Here is a 13638-nt window from a genome sequence, read left to right as displayed (position 1 = left end):
TTCTCCTGAGACTTTGTTTTGATAGATGAAAGAAATGCTAGGATCTTCTTTTTGATCTTTTTGCCACTCTTCTAAGTTTTCTCCTTCCAAAATAAGACGTCTTACAATCCCTTCCTCTAATAAGCTATTTCTCATTTCCACCTTAGCACAATATTGACACCTGTAATCTTCACACAGTCGTCGAGAAAGACAGTCAGCGTTTTTATGATATTGACCTTTCCGATGGATCACTTCAAATTCATATTGCTGAAGCCTTTCCATCCAACGGGCTAGCTGTCCTTCTAAATCTTTAAAGGACATTAACCATTTTAGAGAAATATGGTCCGTTCGGACCGTAAATTTCCGTCCGTAAAGATAATGACGAAAAGTTTTTATAGAATTAACAATAGCTAACAATTCTCGACGCGTTGTACAATAATTCCTTTCAGCTTTGGAAAATACTCGACTAAAATAAGCAATGACTTTTTCTTCTTCACCTTGCTTTTGTGACAAGACTGCGCCAATTCCTACATTTGAAGCATCAGTATCTAAAACAAATTCCCCGTCTCCCTTTGGAAAAGAAAGACGATGTTAATGCAAGTTTCAGCTTATCAAAAGCTCTCTGACATTCCTCATCCCAAAAGAATTTTACTTGATTTTCAGTTAAAGCATATAACGGTTTAGCTATAGACGAAAATTCTTTAACAAATCTACGACAATATGAGCAAAATCCTAAAAAACTACGAATATGCTTTTTATTATGCGGAATTGGCCAATCTTTTACAGTTGCAATCTTTTCTGGATCCGTTGTAACGCCCTCAACTAATACAATGTGACCTAAGTATTTAATTTTTCTTCCAAAAAGAACACATTTTTTAGGATTAATCTTTAAGTTCGCGGAGCGAATTCGAAGAAACACCTTTCTCATGTTTTCCAACATTTCTTCAAAATTTTTGCCGAATACAATAACATCATCGAGGTAAACTAAACAAATCTTTGATAATAAATTTTGCAAAATCTTCTCCATTAATCTTTCAAAAGTCGCAGGGGCGTTACACAATCCAAAAGGCATCACATTAAATTCCCAAAGACCATTACCGATAGAAAAGGCAGTCTTTTCTTTATCTTTTGAAGAAATTTTTATTTGCCAATAGCCGCTTTTTAAGTCTAAAGAGGAAAACCAATCGTTACCTGTTAATTGATCGAAGATGTCATTAATCCTCGGTAACGGAAAAGAATCTTTTTTAGTAACATCATTTAATTTCCTATAATCCACACAAAATCTGATAGTTCCATCTTTCTTTTTTACCAAGACCGCCGGAGAAACCCAGGGACTTCGAGATTCTCTAATAACTCCATGTTCCTTCATATCCTGAATAATTTTTTTTACCTCTTCTCGCAAATGAATTGGAATCCGTCGAGGTGTCTGTTTTATTGGGGAAGAATCTTTTACATTAATGACATGTTCAACAATATCACAATTCCCTGCAACAATTTCATCAGAAAATACATCCTGAAATTCAATCAAAAATTTCGCAAAAATTTCTTTCTGACTTTCCTCCAAATTTTCTGAATCCTTAATAAAAAGCTCTTTCAAAATATCAGAAACTTCCCTGGAAAAACTTTCCATACGAGAACATCTTAAAATATTTTTTTCATTAGATAAAAATTGAGTTCCAAAAGCGGAATCAAATACATTTTTTAAATTCACGATTTTAAGAAAATCTACTCCTAAAATACAATCATCACTAATGTCAGCAATTAACATTGGAATCTCTACAGAATAATCTCCAAGTTGAACTTTCACAACTGTCTTGTATTTAATTAAAATTTTCTCCTCCGTAGGATATTTCAAACCACAATCAAAAATCTCGACTTTCTGTTTATTAAAATCGACAAAACTACTATTTAAAATTGATACACCAGAGCCCGTATCTATTTTAAAGACACAATATTTATTATTTACTTCTCCAGAATAGCAAAACTCATTTAAATTACATTTAATTCTGTTTAATCTATAGGAATGTTTAATTCTCTTTCCCATAACCCTCGGGGCTCTTCTTCTCTTAGTCAAACTCACCCCGTCAAGTTCGACTATACCCCGTTTCCCAATTTCCCGGGACATTCAAAACGTAAATGTCCCTCTTTCCCGCAAAGCCAACATTCCATTCGATTTTTATTTTCGTATCTTTTTCCATTTCCATTTTGTTTTATGAATTTACTTTTATTTCCATCTTTACCCTGTTTCTCTTCTTTTTCAACATCACTCTCTCCTTTCCTTAAACTGAAATAATTCTCTTTTCTTTTATAAAAGTTAAAATTACTTCTCTTTTTCTGTTCAAAGTAACTTTCCTGGATAGATTTTACTGTCTTGGCTCTTTCGATCGCTACTTTTAAAGATGATATTCCCTCTAACTGAAGAGTTCTCCTTATGAAACCGTCCGATATCGCAGAAACAAATTGTGCACAAGCAATTTTGTCCCGAACGGAATGTGGACATTCGGGATACGCAAATTGAGACAATCTCTCAATTTCTGCCCCAAAAGCAGCAAAATTTTCCCCAAACTTTTGTTTCCTATTCGTAAATTGACAGTAATAACTTTGTAGAGAATGAATTTCCCCGAATCGCAATTCTAATTTTGATTTTAATTCCGCGAATTTAAAATTATCCAAATCTTGAACATTTTCTAATACCGCGCGAGCTTTTCCTCTTAAGCACGAAACGAGCACGGCAGTTTTCGTCTCCTCATTCCAACGACTCGCCCGAGAAATTAAGTTAAACTGCGAAAAGAATTCACGTAACGGAGTACTTCCGTCAAAAGTATCTGGTTTTAATTTAAGACCCGACTCATTGTTTAACAAAATTCGAGAGGTTTCCTCCTCTCCCGTGATAACAGTTTCTCTCTCAAGAGGCAAAATGTTCTCGCGTGCATCTCTGGTTTTATTAGCGGCACTATTACAAGAAAGACTTAGCTGGTTTTCTTGAAGATGCCGGAGTTCCATTTCTCGTTGTCGCAGAAGCGTCACAAGATCCTCCTGCTGCCGTATCTGTAGCGCGCGCTCTTCGCGCATCTGTTTAAGCTCCTCCATCGCCGTCCGAAGAAGCGTCTCCGCGCTCGACGTTTCACCTTCAACACTTTCAGGAGTCCGCTCAATTCTCGTTGTTAACATTGCATGCCCGGCGTCTCCCGAGGAACGTGTGCAGATCCCTCGGCGTGGGGTATTTGTAAGAGGCATTGTATGTCGTTTCTCTCTGTCCGTCCGTTCGATCCCGGACGAGCCCCCAAAATGTTACGAGCAAAAAGGGGTACTTGTTTACTCGCGCTCTCACTCCGGAAAAGAACTAGACTTCTTTATCAAACACAAAATCACTTTAATTGTTAACCACCAAACACGACCATATCATCACACACCAAACTCCAAAATCACAGACAGTTCATTTTTTTAATAAACAAGGCCGTTGTCAAGGAGAACGCTTCACGGCCTTATTCACACCGCAGCTCGAACTCGCCTCGTAGGGACGGCTCGGCTCGTAGCATATATATATATATATATATATATATATATATATTGCGTGCGTGCGTGTATATATGTATCTCTTATACGACAAGGTTGCCGTTCGTTGAAATTCCTTGCTATCAAACCCGAAAATATTTTATTGCGTCACGGGCAATGACGGGCTCTCTTAACCGGTAGCTTAGCCATGGAATTGGCAGAGAGGGTGGTTTGTTGCGGGCGGGAAGATAGAAGAAAGCGAGGAAGTTTAAAGAGAACACATAAATTAATTGGACAATTAACAAATATATTTCTGCTGATCTCGGACATTAAATCACTTTGGAACAATTTTTCACGACACGGGCGCGGCCAGAAAATACCACGCGGTTGTCGGTACGAGCTCACAAAACGGAGAGAGTCAGGATTCAATTCTAATTAACAGCGGACAATATACGCCGTGCACACTTAAAACTCTACACGCGCATTCTTATTCTGCACAAGAATACATAGCGACTTGGCTCGAAGTATGCGATCGGAACTACGCAATCGCTAAACAGACACATCTAAACACGACTACGAACAACACGTAAGAGTATTACAATTAACGCGACTTGGCTGTGGCGTCGGCGACGCTCTCAGTAAACGGAACCAAAGAAAATTAAGACGCAACTTGATCGGATGAGGCGCACGATGAGCACGCGGACAGCACGCGATTACCTGCGTGCTCCAATTTCAGCGGAAAATCTTACAGTAAACACGGACTCTAATTACGACCACCGCGCGCGCGACCGATCCGCAAAATTGGTGGCTTTACAATAGTCTTGTTTGTCTCACTACGACGCTGGCTTTGCTCCAAAGATTGTCTTCATAGGCAAAGCGGAAGCAGCTCAGGTCGTCCCTTGTGATGGTTTACACACGACGATCCACAGCGAAGTGATCGATAGCGCGAGAAAATTTGGCAGGCGGCACGCAGGATTTTTTGCCTTATGCACGGGGGCTCGTCGCGCCTTGCTATATATTCCGCCTTATCACGCGGTCTTTAATCGGATTGTTGTGCTGCGGTGCGTAATTCGAGGTAAGTCGGTGTTTTCGGGCAGCTCGCGATTCTTCCCATGGTTTTTCCGAGGCCGGACGGCTAGTTTTACGGACTCTTTGTTGTCCGCTGCCTTTGCGCTCGGGACCAAATCAGGAACATCTCGCAGCTCCTTGTTTGGGGTTTTTCACGCGATGATCTGTGTGGAGTCTCGACGTCCCCTTCGTCTGACTTTCCTTCTTTGCGTCCTGCAATATTCAGCGGTCTTATTGTTGCGTATGGGCACGACGGTAAGAGGTGAATTAATTAAATAAATTGAGATCACTTGTGCGCGCTACTGCGATTCTGCGCACGATCCGTAAAATTCCGAGTGGCAGTATGTTCTTCTTTTTGCAGTCTTCTTGTCGGGTGAGATTTCGTCGATACAAAATCATTAATCGTCAGCCGCCGTTCTGCAAGGCGTCGCTAAAATTTCAGGGACGAACACACGCACACAAAACAAAGACGTGAAATTATTAGCGCACGCGCCGACACGTCCTGCTCCGAGCCGAGAGGACGTAGAGCCGTATCGTGCGCTCCCCGGATCTTATCATCCCTGTGACGGACAGCCGAACAGAATGTCACGTCACAAAATATATATATATATATATAAGGGTCGGACAAAATAATATGAATATTATACAGTTTGTTGTATGTTGGCAACACTGCTGCCGTGTAAATAATGCATATGTAATGCGCAGTTTACGTGGCAGGTCTTGTAGGTTATATTTCAGTGTACTATACGCTTTGTTCTGTGACGGTTATAGCAAGCGATTGGTGAAATGCGTGATCTCTCAGACTTCGAAAGAGGGCAAATCGTTGGTGCTCGGTTAGCGGGGGCGTCGTCTGTGACGAAAACAGTTGAACTGTTTAACGTTTCACGAGCGACAGTATCCACGGTAATGATAGCATACACGAAACATGGTAAAACATTATTGGCGAAGAGGAATAGTGGATGAAACCCAAAGTTAACTGATAGAGACCGACGAATATTAAAAAAGATTGTGGCCAGACAACATGAAACTATTGCGACAAAAGTGACAGCAGAACTCAACGTTTACCTGAGTAATACTGTTTTAACAAAAACAGTACGGCGGGAGCTCCACAAAGCTAACATTTATGAAAGATCTTCAATTGCAAAACCCCTTATAACGGATGCCAACGCTAAGCTGCGAAAGAAGTGGTGCCACGTTAATGAAACCTGGACACTTGATGATTGGAAGAATGTGGTATCGTCCGATGAATCATTGTTTCCTACTAACAGCCGGGTTTATGTATGGAGAATCCCAAAAGAAGCTTACGATCCGGACTGCCTGCTTCTTACAGTCAAGCATGGAAGTTCCGTTATGATTTGGGTAGCTATATCGTGGTATTCAGCTGGTCCTCTTATTCACATTACTAGCCGGATTAGTGCGAATGAATATCTCGACATTCTTAATGAAGTTCTATGACTAGCATACTGCTGCCAAACACTGCCATATTCCAAGATGATAATGCGCCCATACGCACAGCCAAAAAAGTTCAGTCTTTGTTTGAGTAGCATTAGAATATCATCAAACATCTTTCCTGGCCAGTACAATTGCCAGACCTCAACATAATTGAACCGTTGTGGGGAGTTTTAGAGCAGAGAATAAGGAGCATATTACCATTTCCAACATTATTGAAGCAATTGGCAGATGCTTTGGTACAAGAATAGAACAACATTTCGTTGGAAACTATTCAGATGTTCTATGAATCTGTTCCGCGAAGAATTGCAGCTGTTCTACAAGCAAATGGTGGCCCAATACCTTATTAATAAATAAATATTGTGTATATGTTCGCTATTCATATTATTTTGTCCACCCCTTGTGTGTGTGTGTGTGTGTGTGTGTGCGTGCGTGCGTGCGTGCGTGCGTGCGTGCGTGCGTGCGTGCGTGCGTGCGTGCGTGCGTGCGTGCGTGCGTGCGTGCGTGCGTGCGTGCGTGCGTGCGTGCGTGCGTGCGTGCGTGCGTGCGTGCGTGCGTGCGTGCGTGCGTGCGTGCGTGCGTGCGTGCGTGCGTGCGTGCGTGCGTGCGTGCGTGCGTGCGTGCGTGCGTGCGTGCGTGCGTGCGTGCGTGCGTGCGTGCGTGCGTGCGTGCGTGCGTGCGTGCGTGCGTGCGTGCGTGCGTGCGTGCGTGCGTGCGTGCGTGCGTGCGTGCGTGCGTGCGTGCGTGCGTGCGTGCGTGCGTGCGTGCGTGCGTGCGTGCGTGCGTGCGTGCGTGCGTGCGTGCGTGCGTGCGTGCGTGCGTGCGTGCGTGCGTGCGTGCGTGCGTGCGTGCGTGCGTGCGTGCGTGCGTGCGTGCGTGCGTGCGTGCGTGCGTGCGTGCGTGCGTGCGTGCGTGCGTGCGTGCGTGCGTGCGTGCGTGCGTGCGTGCGTGCGTGCGTGCGTGCGTGCGTGCGTGCGTGCGTGCGTGCGTGCGTGCGTGCGTGCGTGCGTGCGTGCGTGCGTGCGTGCGTGCGTGCGTGCGTGCGTGCGTGCGTGCGTGCGTGCGTGCGTGCGTGCGTGCGTGCGTGCGTGCGTGCGTGCGTGCGTGCGTGCGTGCGTGCGTGCGTGCGTGCGTGCGTGCGTGCGTGCGTGCGTGCGTGCGTGCGTGCGTGCGTGCGTGCGTGCGTGCGTGCGTGCGTGCGTGCGTGCGTGCGTGCGTGCGTGCGTGCGTGCGTGCGTGCGTGCGTGCGTGCGTGCGTGCGTGCGTGCGTGCGTGCGTGCGTGCGTGCGTGCGTGCGTGCGTGCGTGCGTGCGTGCGTGCGTGCGTGCGTGCGTGCGTGCGTATATATATATATATATATATATAGGTTTATAGGATGTATCATTAAAGGTGTAACATAGGAATAAGGGAAGTGGAAGGGAATGAGGAAGATTGAGTAAGATAGGAAGAGAGTAAGGAAAGAATGAAAGGATGAATACAGTTAAGACGAAATTTGAATCTAGTTCTATTTCTTGACGAAAACTGAAGGTGCAAATAAAAATTTAAAGAAATAAATGATAAATGATTTAGAGTCTACACGGCTCGTAATTCGTTAACTTTGTAACGACCTGATTTTTCCGCGCACGGGGCGACGTGAGTTTGGCGGACGAGGACGCGGAGGAGGTCGCCAAGAGAACTAGACGTCGTGGATGGTTGATAAAATACTCTTTATTCCGCGTAAACGGTGCGGTACAAGATAGCGGCGTTCTGGGCGCGGCGCGCGGACGGACGAATGACGATGACGTTCGGACGGACGTAACAAAGGCTTATATTTACGCGCGGACGGACAACGGAAAATCAGAACGCGCGGACAAACAAAGGCGGAAAGTCGAACGCGGTGATCGGAACGGACGGATTTAAACGCGATATTTACAGGCGGTGTTTATTTACAAGTGAGGGACTCCGAGTCGAGCTTCTTGGAATTCAGAATCCCTGTTGACGTGCTAGTGCCGTGGCTTTGCCGAAGGCCGCGGCCACGGCCGGAGACGTCGTGCGCGCGGTACGTCCGTACTTTCTTTCGAATCCGATTGCGACGCGCTGCGGTTAGTACCGCGATGTTATACGGCGGTGGCAATCGACTCACGCCAAGATCACTTGGTGGAAGCGCGGAGTTCCACATCCCGATTCGTGAGTCGATGCCATGGCAGTACAGCGGATCGGGAAAGGCCGGCTACCAGGATCTCCTGGTGGAGCCCAAGGTGGACTTGAGCCCGTGAACCGGCGGTCTGGGAAGCGGATGGCTAGTTGTCAAGATCACTTGACGGAAGCTAAGTTCTCTTAACTCCGACTAGCGCTCAGGATGTACTTCTTTTTCGGACGGAAGGCGGACGGGAAAAGAAGCCTCGGCTATCGGAGCGGCGGCGCTTATATATCCGAATCTCGAAGGCAGGGACGGTGCGGGGGTACAGAACGGTGCGGTTACGGAAGGGGAATCCCCGCCGCTCGAGATCGGTAGCGACCGCCACTTCGGTTGCTTTACGGAGCGCGCGCGCGCGGAGATCTTTCGGCGCGCGGAGATCTTTCGACGCGCGGATGCGTATACGCGCGCTATGCCGGTTTTGATGTTTTTGTTGGCGCTGTGCGCCCGCCGATCTCTCGCTGTCCGGCGGTTGCTCGGCCGGACAGCCTCGAACGGTGGGCGGTCTGAGGGGGGTGCGAAAAGGCAGTTTGTTACAACTTTATTTTCTTATAATTTAAAAAGTAAGTGTCAGACAAAATTTTTGTACAGGAAAAATTGTCTTGAAATTTATACAAGAACACGTCTTTACAGGAGCACATGGGTCGTTTTGAATTACCCTGTATATACATATTTACTTATTGTGGATAATTTTTTACTATAATTGTCAAGGTAGAGAAATGGGAAAGATCAAGAGACGAGGTAGCGGCTTGCGCCAAATATATTTTTTTTTGTTTATCTATGTAAATTTTTTTTTTTTAACTTTTTATTTACTTCTGCCGCTCACATGAGTCACACGAGAAGCGTTCTGTAAACTTTGACATTTGTAAACTAGGTTATAAACTAGAGAGATATTCGACCGATACATGTACCGAACATACAAATTCAAATAAAAAGGCTTATTCGGTCATAGCTAGATCTTAGTGCTTTATATATACGTGTGATTTTATATACTTTCTCAGACTCAACCAAACTGCGCGCCGTTACTTTTGGTCATATAACACAGTTATGATCGAATAAGAGTTAGTAATATCACTTTTATTAAATTAAAATTAACTTAATAATACTTGATTACTAGCATCTATATTAACCCTTTCCCCCCTGAAAAAAACGTATATATAAAGCACTAAGATCTAGCTATGACCGAATAAGCCTTCTTATTTGAATTTGTATGTTAGGTACATGTATCGGTCGAATATCTCTCTAGTTTGAAATCACGCTGCCATCACATGCGTTCTAACTCATAGTCAGTTATTGCGAGAAATATCACCACAGCCTCAGTGGTCGAGTTGGCTAAGACACCCGTACCGGAGATTCGGGAGGTCCCAGGTTCGAACCTTGGCTGAGGTGATATTTTTCACAATAATTTCTTTACAGTTTTTTTTAGGGAGGGGGGGAGGGTTAATATTTAATAATACGTGATATTACTTAATCTTGTTCAATTTAGAATTGTGTTATGACTAAAAATTAATTTGGCGCGCAGTTTATTAAATTTGAGAAAAGTATATAAAATCATACAAACAATATAAGCACAAACTAACTTCCACCATGGAGATAGACGTCCCATGGAGCTATGGAAGAGCGATGGACATCCACTGGAAGTCAATTTCTTTGTGGGTGGGGACCACTTAGCCATGCTTCAACATCGACAGCTAAGCCGAACATTCATGGAAAAAAGCTCATGTTGTATATTTGATGGGATCAGCTTGGTGTCGTGTATTATGAGTTGCTCAAACCGAATGAAACCATTACTGGGGCTCTCTACCGAACACAATTGATGAGATTGAGCCGAGTACCAAGGAAAAACGCCCACTACTACTCCAGACACGACAAAGTTATTCTTCTGCATGATAATGCTTGTCCACATGTTGCGGCGCCGGTCAAAACCTACCTGGAAACACTCAATTGGGAAGTTTTACCCCACCTGTCGTATTCACCAGACATTGCTCCTTCTGATTACTACCTGTTTCGATCGATGGCGCATGGCCTGTCTGAGCAACACTTCACATCATATGAAGATACAAAAAATTGGGTCGATTTGTGGATAGCTTCAAAAGATGAAGCATTCTTCCGACGCGGTATCCGTATGCTGCTAGAAAGATGGGAAAAAGTAGTGGCTAGCGATGGACAATACTTCGAATAAAACATTAGGTACCGTTCTTTCACAATAAATGCCCAATTTTTGATAAAAAACGGCGGAAACTTATTTATACTCCTAATAAATTAATTTTAATTTAATAAAAGTGATATTACTAACTCTTATTCGATCATAACTGTGTTACTATATGACCGAAAGTAACGGCGCGCAGTTTGGTTGAGTCTGAGAAAGTATATAAAATTACACGTACATATAAAGCACTAAGATCTAGCTATGACCGAATAAGCCTTCTTATTTGAATTTGTAAACTAGGTTATGTTCCATCTCTGTGAGTTGAATCTCTTGTGAAAATATGAAAGTACTATATCGGAAGTGCCTAGTTATTTCACATTTTTATTTAACAGTGATTGGTTGATTGAAGTTACGTGAGATGATATTGCGAAAATCATGTGAATGAATTTACCCGAAAACTGTAATAGACTCCCAGATCTAATATTTAGTATGGCGTCTCTCGACTGCTAATTTAACTATGTAATTGATTATATCGTGAAAAAGTAAAAAGTAATTTATTACATAAAGTGTAAATTCTTAAATTAATTTTTATATAATGTGATAAATATAATTGAAATTTGAAATATTAGTATTTTTATTTAATTATAATTGTATTTATTTTATTTAATAACTACTTTTTATTATAATAATTACTTAAAATTATTTTTTAAACATTTATTTTTTGATTTTTATTAATTAGTTTTTTAAATTAGTTTTTAATTTTTAATATTTATAAACTTGTAATAAAAATTTTTTTGTATTTTTTATTATTTTATTTTAAATTTGTAAAGTTATTTTGTTTTTAACTTTATCTTTTATATTTTATTTTTATTTTATATTGTTATTTAGAGTGTATTCTTATTATTTTATTTCAAACATTTTAAAGCTATTTTTTTATTTTAATTTTATTTTTTAAATATTATTTTTTGAGTTTTAACTTTTTAAATATTACTTTTTGAATTTTGAATTTTTATTTTGTGTTTAATTGTATAAAAAATCAGCGCTTAATATAAATACTTTAACAGCAGTTAGGAGTCAATATTTTTTAAATTACCTTTTTATTAGTTTTTAATTTTGTTTTTAGTTTTTATTTTCAATTTGTTTTATAAGTTTTGTTTTTTTTAATGTTTGTTTTTTTATTTTTTGATTAATTTTAATTTATTTTTTATTTCTTTAAAATTGTATTTTTTTAATTTTTTTAAATTTAAATTTTAAATTTTTATATCTTTACGCAGACTATCCTTGAAATGTCTTCATCTTCTATTATGGAAAGATACGAGTAAAACTGTGTGAACAAGCGGACACGTACTATACTTACAGAGACGTTTTTAATTATTGTTTTACTTGACGATACGAGCATACACTTCATTCGCGCTAGGACACTCGAACGCGCGACACGAAATGAATAAACACTCTTTACGAAAAGAACTCAAGCTTTAATTGTGGAACTTTATATAATAAAATCGTAGCGTAATTGTACAGAATATCTCTTGACGGCTCCGCGTCCTGAAACAGAACAAAAGCCGGCCGCGCTTTTTCTGTCTGATCGATAGATCTTTCTTCGGCCAGCTTCTCAAGCTTGGCCGAACGGGCACAACATTATTTTTGGAAAATGGGAATGTTGGAACATAACTTTATCATATACTATTAAATTTGTAATAAAATAAGTTTTGTTTATGAAAAGAAATAAAAATTTTGAAAAAATTTTTTTAATAATTTTTTTACATTTATAAATACTTTTTAAGCCATTTAATTTTCAATAAAAATATTTTTTTTTATTTTTTATAGTTTTGACAATATACGTTTCGAAAGGAAAAAACCGATTTTCTTCATAGCGATATTTCCCTAAACGTTAAAACGAGTTCCCCCCCTCCCCCCCCTCAAAAAAGAAACAAATCTTATTTTGGTCTGTACTATAACATATTAAAAGTTTGTCAAAATTGAATGGGGACACTTACGCCTTTCCTTGAAGATCATATAAATATATATTTACGAATTTATGAAATATTTTAAATCTTTAAACTATACATACAGTATTTCTTAATTTAATTTATGAACAGGATTGTTAACGGCTAGGAAAAACCGGGAAAACTGGAAAAAATCAGAGAATAAAAAAAATTATGAGCTTGGTATGAAATTAGATTACTGTAAATCAATTCTAAATCTTCTAATTTAATTTTTATTATTAAATATAATTTTTAAAATTATTTAAGGAAACATTGTAAATATTTTTTAAATTTATTTTTTTAAATTTTGATCTGAATGAGTTGGAGAAAACTATTGACAGACATAGTTTAAAAGGAAAACTGTAATAGCTTGACTTAAAGTTAAGATATATTATTTGTTGTTTCAAATCACTTATAATAAGAAAAATTATATAAAATATTTACAAAATATTTCAATAGTCATACATTTTTTGAATGCCAACAAACTTGTTGTGAGAAATGTTTTTATCTTTGTTTCATATACATATAAAAAAGATAAATGCTGATTTCAAAAATGCAATAAGATTTTTGTTTTATAATACAAATTCTTTTAAAAATGCATTAAAAATAACTCAAATTTCATTTTATATGTATAATCATTTTCTATACATTTTAAAAAATTTTAATAGTTTTCTTTCTTTTTATTAGGTGTTCTTTTTTGGTTTTAGTTAGAACATTTTTTCAAAAAGTGACTGAAAATACTGGAAAAAATTAGGGAATATTTTTTCTATTTTGCTAATAACTGATGAAGTATCTCCGAAATTATTTGTAAAATATTCAAGTAATTAATATAAATAATTTTTTAGTTTTACAAATATTATGTGCTGTTTGGAAATCGATTAATAAATATGGCGTATATATCTACATATATTCACGTACATTATCGTATGATTCGCGAATTTTTATTGAAAAATCAGGGAGAAATGATAAGAGACAATACATTGTTCTAAATTTGCATTGTTTGTTTAATGTGTGTTTTCTTTTAAATTCTGTACTTTCAATCTAAATACATATTATTGGGAAATAATGTTGCCAATTAATACATATTTCTTCTGGTGTATTTTGAAATTTAATATTTACAAAAAGAATGGTTTTTTTTAGATTGTATAAATAAAGAATAAAAGTGGCGTATAATAAAATTAATTTATTTTACAGCATTGAAAAATTCTCTAATTTTATCTGAAATTTTGAATAAAATTCTTGGAAAAGCCTAAAATTTTCAGAATAATTTTTTTTATAAAATTTGAGTGTACATTATGTTATATTTATATAAATGTATTAACACATAAATACTTACT

At 39.3% G+C, this 13638-nt stretch overlaps 1 protein-coding gene and 1 non-coding gene across 9 annotated transcripts in view; both read left to right on the top strand.

Annotated features, from left to right (window-relative positions):
* LOC105201053 overlaps positions 1-13638 on the top strand; it is an 86066-nt gene that overhangs the window by 32478 nt on the left and 39950 nt on the right. The window lies entirely within an intron of this gene.
* On the top strand, positions 9481-9556 carry Trnas-gga. Its single transcript has one exon. It is a non-coding gene; the product is annotated as a tRNA-Ser (tRNA).

This window comes from Solenopsis invicta, chromosome 3 (genome assembly GCF_016802725.1).
Source record: "Solenopsis invicta isolate M01_SB chromosome 3, UNIL_Sinv_3.0, whole genome shotgun sequence".
Taxonomy (NCBI): domain Eukaryota; kingdom Metazoa; phylum Arthropoda; class Insecta; order Hymenoptera; family Formicidae; genus Solenopsis; species Solenopsis invicta.
This window is presented reverse-complemented; position numbering and strand designations above follow the sequence as displayed.